Source organism: Ornithorhynchus anatinus, chromosome X3 (assembly GCF_004115215.2).
Source record: "Ornithorhynchus anatinus isolate Pmale09 chromosome X3, mOrnAna1.pri.v4, whole genome shotgun sequence".
Lineage (NCBI taxonomy): Eukaryota > Metazoa > Chordata > Mammalia > Monotremata > Ornithorhynchidae > Ornithorhynchus > Ornithorhynchus anatinus.
In genome coordinates, this window is record NC_041751.1 from 23,586,484 (window position 1) to 23,592,662 (window position 6,179).

At 47.9% G+C, this 6,179-nt stretch overlaps 1 non-coding gene across 1 annotated transcript; it reads left to right on the forward strand.

The window, feature by feature from the left end:
- The first annotated feature begins 5,612 nt into the window (after positions 1–5,612).
- LOC114807776 lies at positions 5,613–5,750 on the forward strand. The gene has a single exon (XR_003755848.1). It is a non-coding gene; the product is annotated as a small nucleolar RNA SNORA7 (small nucleolar RNA).
- Positions 5,751–6,179: the final 429 nt, after the last annotated feature.

A 6,179-nucleotide genomic window follows, 5' to 3' on the forward strand; every position in this document is an offset into this window, starting at 1 on the left:
GTTCAGACCCGACTGGGGAGGGATGAGAATAGAGAAGCAGCGTGGCTCAGTGGAAAGAGCCCAGGCTTGGGAGTCAGAGGTCGTGGGCTCTAATCCCGGCTCCGCCACTTGTCAGCTGTGTGACTTCGGGCGAGTCACTTCACTTCTCTGTGTCTCAGTTACCTCATCTGTAAAAGGGGGCTCCGTCACTTGTCCCGGCTCCGTCACTTGTCTGTTGTGTGAACTTGGGCAAGTCACTTTACTTCTCTGGGCCTCAGTTACCTCATGGGGATTGAGTCTTTGAGCCCCCCCTGGGACAGCCTGATAACCTTGTATCTACTCCAGTGCTTAGAACAGCGCTTGGTACATGGTAAGCGCATAACAATTACCATTATTATTATGAGGAGAGGGAAGGCAGTGGTGGAAGAGGAGGGAGGAAGAGCGACATGGGGAAGGAGGTCTGAGACTCTTCCCCGCCTCACCTTCCCCATTCTCCTTTTCCTCAGCTCCTGCGACTACCTTCCTTTCCCTCATCCCACCCTATTCCATCCCTGCACAGGGTAAGCGCTTAACGAATACCAACATTGACTGTCTCTATCTGTTGCCGACTTGTTCATCCCAAGCACTTAGTACAGTGCTCTGCACATAGTAAGCGCTCAATAAATACTATTGAATTATTATTATTGTTATTATCCCCAATTCCTCAAGATGCTGAGCATCCACCAGCACTGAAGAGGGGGAGAGGGAGTGTGAAAAAGTCCCAAGCAGCAGAGCAGCTACCAGGAAGAGGAAGAAAGTAGGGGAAACCGCCCCTTAGGATGGATAAAGCATCTTTCCCCTATCTAATGAATGACTCCAAGGAGAAAGGAAAGCACGATTGGGAACTTTCCTTAAATATTCCAAAGTTCCCAGGAAGGAGAGATGTTGCAAGTATATTTAATTCAGAAGGTCACGGGCTCTAATCCCGGCTCCGTCACTTGTCTGTTGTGTGAACTTGGGCAAGTCACTTTACTTCTCTGGGCCTCAGTTACCTCATGGGGATTGAGTCTTTGAGCCCTACATGGGACAGGGACTGTGTCCAACTCGATTTGCTTGTATCCACCCCAGTGCTTAGTACAGTGCCTGGCACAGAGTAAGTGCTTAACAAATACCATCATCATCATCATCATCATCATCATTCATAACGATTGAATTATTGTTTTTATTAAATTATTGATTATTAATATTACTGATGGTTATTCACATCACCAGTTATTAATAATAATGACATCATTCGAAATTATTCTTCAGACAAAGGGACTAAGAGCTGATCAACCCTACCGGGGACTTTCACTGAGTCAATAAAACCCAGGGATCTCCCTCTAGACTGTAAGCTCCTTGTGGTCAGGGAACGTTAACTCAGTCGCATTGTACTCTCCCAAGCGCTTAGAACAGTGCTCTGCACACGGTAAGCGCTCAGCAAATTCAATTGAGTGATCAAGCCACACCAGGCCAGACTCAGGCCGGCCTTGGATAACTCTTCGGCTCCATTTCAGGTCAAACCTATGTCGGTATCGTAACAGAGGAGTCGCTTGAGGGAAGGGATTGCGTCGACTTAATCTATTATACTCTCCCAAGTGCTTAGTACGGTGCTCTCCGCAGAGTGAGCCTTTAATAAATACCACTGATTGATCGAGTGTCCAGAAATTCTCTTCGGTGGGATCAGTCTCCTTTTTGCTGGGTTAAAGATGCGGCCGGAATTGCGATGACAGTTAAGCGACGAGCAATATTGTCTGCAAGTCTGTCTATTTTTCCAAACTGCTGTAGGAAGTGGGAGAGAGGCGGAAATGGGGATGGCGGGGGAGTAGTCCATATGAAGAAATCCTTGAACCTTATGCTCACATTTGGAGCTTCTGAGAGATCCAGAGAGCCATCCTCGGAAGTGGCAAAGGGGAAAACAATCTTCCTCCACCTCCTCCTAAATTCTTTATTTGAACAGGCATAGTCTAGTGGATAAAGCACGGGCCTGGGAGTCAGAAGGACCTGTGTTCTAATCCCGGCTCCGCCATTTGTCTGCTGTGTGACCTTGGGCAAGTCACTTCACTTCTCTCTGCCTCAGTTACCCCAACTGTAAAATGGGGATTAAGACGGTGAGCCCCATTTGGACTCTGTCCAACCTGGTTACCTTGTATCTACAGTAGCACAGAGCCTGGCACGTAGTAAGTGCTTAACAAAAAAACATAAAAAAAAGTAGGGTTCCAGGCTGGCCGCTGCTTTGCGTGACAAGCCTGCTCTACTATACCCCAGTGATGCTTAGGAGATTTTGGCAGAGAAGCAACCACCGTGGTGGAAGAATCAGCAGATATAGGTATCTCCCGTCCTTCCCGGATCCTGCCATGACCTAACCCTCAAATGTCACGATGGTCTTCTGCCTCCTCTCAAAATCCACCCTCGCCACCTGCGCATCCATCCCCATTCCTACACACCTTATCAAAACACTTTCCCCCTCTCTTCTTAATAATAATAATTATTATTATTATGGTATTGGTTAAGCGCTTACCATGTGCCAAGCACGGTTTTAAGGGCTGGGGGAGATACAAGGTAATCAGGTTGTCCCACGTGGGATTCACAGTCTTAACCCCCATTTTACAGATGAGGTCACTGAGGCACAGAGAAGTTAAGTGGTTTGCCCAAGGTCACAGAGCAGACGAGTGGCAGAGCTGGGATTTGAAGTCAGGTCTTCTGAGTCCCAGGCCCAGGCTCTTTCCACTAGGCCATGCTGCTCCTGACAATGATGATGGTCCCTTAGGACCCTGCATGGGTGGCGCTTGGTCCGCAAGGTCTGAGCCCGGGGCCAAATTAACTGCCCCAGGCCTTGAATCTCTAGAAGCCATAGGGTCGGACCAGAAAACTCTGGTCAACTGGCCAGTGTGAGCTCTGTCATCCCCATGGGGTTGAGAGGCGCAAGGAAAATCTTTCACTTCGGACACGCTATTCTAATTGGCTCTGAGCCAAGGAGCTGCACGGAGCCACAGAAGCAAGGCAACCTCTGTTCCTCAAACCCTCTCCCCCACCCCCTTACTATCAAGTCTCTTACTGGGACTTCCCATTCCAGCCCTGAGGGGCTCCCCAACCCATTTCTTGTTCCAGGGAACTGGCCCTGCCCATGATCGCGGGGTTGGATTACGTTGGAACAAACCTGAACTCTGTTCAGCTCAGGCTGGGTCTGGCGGGGAGTGCCTTAGAAGCTCACAGCCCTGTGTTTCAGGTAGAGAGGGCCATGGCACCCCCAAACTGGAAATGGATTGGTCCAACTGGAAGTGGTCCAGAAGTTACTTCCCAGGGGTGCTGGGAAGTAAGTGTGTGGAATTGCTCAGTGCCTGCTGAAAGCAACAATCCATGGGGCGACCTCACGTGCTACCCTGTAGCCCCAGGAAGGGAGCACAGAAATCTGTTGTTACAACTCTCCTCTTTTAGTGCTTTTCTGCTATAGTGTTTTTGAGTTTTCTGCCCGGATTCTTTACAACACTCTTGCACTTTACAATAGTGCTCTGGTTTTACTGTGCTTGTTCTGAAAACAGTGTATGTGCGTTCTGTGTATTGGCCTCCTCCTCCCCCCCCAACCCCTCCACACACACACGCGCCCTTAATTTTTGAAGATGGTGCTACTGCTGGAAAGATCCTATCCGAAGCATAGCTGCTATATAGCTGCTGTAGTTAATTTCCCCTCAGGTATACGCATTATGGTTTATCATGACCATAAAATAAATCTCATATAGTGCAGCAATTGGGTGACGCTTTGAGCAGGGTCTTACAATCTGTTTTCATGTAACCAATTGAGGGAGCTAACCAGGGTTTTCAGTATTCAATCAGTTGGTATTTATTGTGTACTTACTGTGTGCGAGAGCACTGGACTGATACTTGAGAGAGTACAATACAACAAATCTGGTAGACGTGTTTCCAGTATGGACCATCTCCAGCGTGGACTGGCTCATTTCCGGGTCAATCAATCAAAGCAGTGCGACCCAGTGGGTAGAACACGGCCCTGGGGGTCAGAAGGACCTGGGTTCTAACCCCTGCTCTGCCACTTGTCTGCTGTGTGACCTGGGGTAAGTCACTTCACTTCTCTGTGCCTCAGTTACCTCATCTGTAAAATGGGGATTAAGACAGTGAGCCCCGTGTGGGACACGGACTGCGTCCAACCTGATTTAGCTTGTATCTACCCCAGCATTTAGTACAGTGCCCAGCACATAGTAAGCGCTTAACGAATACCATAAAAACAGAACAAAAATAATGGAGAGCACGCTATACCCTAGCGGTTGTTTTTTGGCAAGAAGAAATCGGGCAACCGAAACAAGGACAGAGGCAACCTTTTAAGGATGCAGGAAAATAAAGCGGCAGAAAATTGGGTATCTCAGCTGAAAATGGGGAGACTACTGTGGCAGACAGATCAGCGTGGTAAACTGAATTCAAAAAAGGAGCAGTTCTCCTTTTGCAGAAGCTTTAAGAGGATCACTAGGCGGAGAACCCATAGCTTGGGCTCTCCGGCCAAGTGGCTCCAGTGGTCGAACTTTGCCACTAATAGCATCATTTTCAAATGTGAAGAAGAATTTTTCACACGCACACACACGGACAGAAATGCCGGATAGTGCTCTGATAGATGATTGAAGGTTCTTGAACAATAGTGAATACGACTGTGCCATTATTGACAATAATGACAGTATTCCCAAGGGGGCTGTGTTTAATCAGGTAGTGTGAAGTAGAGAGTTGAGCAATTTTCTAGTTAAGTTGATCAATGAAGATAACTAATCTACATCATTGACACCTCCAACCCACCCTCACACCTACCTTCTCCAAACTGCCTTTTTCTCATGTGTTTACAACCTTTTCACATCCCGTGGAACATTTTTATTAGGTAGGGAGGGGATATTCTGGAACTTGGATTTATTATTGGAACTCAATTCAAACAAATAATCAATCAATAGCTGCCCTCAGTAATGGAATAGGTTATGTTCTTAAGCGGCTCAAACTATTCCAGGATTTGGGGATTGTATCAAACAGTACTGGCCTCTGCCTTCCGCATATTTTCCTCCTTAAGCCACTAAGTCACTCATCATTTTCTTTAATGTTTCACCTGTAATAAATCGATAAAAAGTGTTTGTTTAGAGTCTTGTAACAGAGTCTGAGCTAGTTTAATGATAAGGCCTCAAGCTCCACCTCTCAGGAGGAATTCCTTGTTGGCTGGAACGAGATCATGTCTAATAATAATAATAATAATGTTGGTATTTGTTAAGCGCTTACTATGCGCCGAGCACTGTTCTAAGCGCTGGGGTAGACACAGGGGAATCAGGTTGTCCCACGTGGGGCTCACAGTCTTAATCCCCATTTTACAGATGAGGTAACTGAGGCACCGAGAAGTTAAGTGACTTGCCCACAGTCACACAGCCGACAAGTGGCCGAGCCGGGATTCGAACCCATGACCTCTGACTCCAAAGCCCGTGCTCTTTCCACTGAGCCACGCCGCTTCTCTCTGCTGCTTGTCTATTAAGTCTATCGTACTCTCCGAAGCATATAGTACAGTGCTCCGCACAGAGCGAGAGCTCAAGAAACACCACCGACTGATTATTTGAACTGAGTTCCAATAGTAAATCCTACCCCTCTCGGGATCGCACCTGGCGAGTTTCCACTACTCTACCAGCCTTGGCGATGGGAGGGAGAGTCAAACAGAGGCTTACCCATTCCATTCCTAGCTTGGCCAGTGGCTAGCGAGCGGAAGGCTATCTGCTACAAGTCAAAACTCACCCCGACTGGGCAGCAGCGGCATGGGAGGGAGTCGAGGGTGGAGGCTCGAGTTGACTGCACGGAAGACGGCAATGGTAAACCACTTCCGGATTTTTACCAAGAAAACTCTTCGGATACACCACCAGAACGATTGCAGATGGAGGTGGGGCGTTCCGGGAGAGATGGGTCCGTGGAGTCGCTCTGGGTCGGGGATGACACAACAGCATAAGACGAGACAGGTAAATCCCGGTTCCAGAATATCCCCTTCCTATCTAATAGCAGTGTTCCAAAGGATGTGACAAGGTGTAAACACATGAGAAATGGTTAGTTTGGAGATGGGAGGCGTGAGGGTGGGGTTGGGGATGTCTGAATGATCTAGATTAGTTATGTTCATCGATCAACTGACCCAGAAAATTGCTCAACCCTCTACTTCACTTTAC